Here is a 1,509-nt window from a genome sequence, read left to right on the forward strand (position 1 = left end):
ACGCCGCTTGCGGCGGTCATATTCCACGCTAAATTGTACCGTGCTAGGTCTCGGGGGGCGCAGGGGTCAGCCCCGCGCGACCTCGGGAACTAGCCGGGGCAGTCGGAGAAGGGGCAACTCCGCGCACTGACGGTCGGCCGTCAGAAAACACGCCTCCGTGGCTCGGGTTACACCAATCCTAGCTACCCAACGCGGCCAATGGATATACACCTCGAGAACCTCGAGAGGCGGTGCTTGTTCGTCTTGGGCCCGTTGTGTTTTTGGATGGAGTGGGGAGATCTTACTCTGAGGGCGGCGGCGGGATGGGAAGAGCAAGGAAGGGCGTGGCGCTGGAAGGGACGACGCACTCGCACACAGATTTCACTGCCAGGGGGCGGTGAGGGGCGATTGCGAGGAGAGGTGCTGGAAAGAGTCTCGGCGAAACAGGCGCCCCCCCTTCCCCCCTCCCCCGCAAACAGCTGCGACGTGAGGAGTCCCATCTCGGCTACTCTCGGGTGATCAGGCGCGCCTCCCCGGCGAACAGCCGCGAGTTGATGTGGCGCTCCGTCGCCCAGATGACATACCGCGCCTGCGGGGAGCACGGCGCCGCCGAACGTCGCTGGTGGTGCCGCGGGGCGGCGGCCGTGCGGCGGCGCGGCGCGCGTGCAGCCCGATCAGCAGCCGGATGGGCATCGGTCCATGGAAGTACTCGCCTGGGAGTACGGCAGGGGAGGAGGCGTGGGCGTGTCACGGACGCGCCGTGGGCGTCGTGGGCGCGGCACGGCACAGAGGCGGGCGGCCGCGTCGGTGTGTGCTCGGTGTGTGCTCGTCGTGGGAAGCTCTTCGTGTGATGCTCTTCTGTGGGAGGGCTGGGCAATCTCTCTCGACCGCCCATGGGCTGCCTCGGCTGCTTGTCGGCTACCTGTCGGCTCCTGTGCTCGCTCCGTCTCGTGCATCACCTCGACTGCATCTCGGCTCTATCTCGACTGCATCTCGGCTCTATCTCGACTGCATCTCGGCTACGTCTCGTCTCCACGTCGCGCACAGCACGCGGGGGAGGAGAGGAGGAGATGGAGGAGGTGCGGTGGTGGTGGCGAAGTGGGTGGCAGAGGAGGCGGCGGCGATTCGGAAAGGGGGGGGGGGGGGGGAGGGCCAAAGGGCACCTCGGTGGAAGACCTCGACAGTCTCGTCCTCGCGACGCTTGTACCTGGTTGGAGAGGCGCCCTCGGGCCGGGGGTGAGCCAACCCGCGGCCCAAGGTGTGCTGTTGAGGGGAGGGGGAGGGGGACCGGGAAAAGGAAAGGGGGGGGGGGGGGGGGAAAAAAAAACTTTGCGGAAAAAATCCGGGATTAACTAAAAAAGGGGGCAACTAAAAAAAAAAAAGGGGCAAAAACCTCAAGGGGAAGCCTGAAAAATAACCCCCCCCAAAGGGGGTGTGAGGGGGGCCCCGGCCCCCCGAAACCCGTGGGAAAAAGAAAAAAAAAAGGGGGGGGGGCGGCCGCCCTTCATGGGCCAGGGGGGAAGCCCCCAG

Source organism: Emiliania huxleyi (assembly GCF_000372725.1).
Source record: "Emiliania huxleyi CCMP1516 unplaced genomic scaffold EMIHUscaffold_238, whole genome shotgun sequence".
Taxonomy (NCBI): Eukaryota; Haptophyta; order Isochrysidales; family Noelaerhabdaceae; genus Emiliania; species Emiliania huxleyi.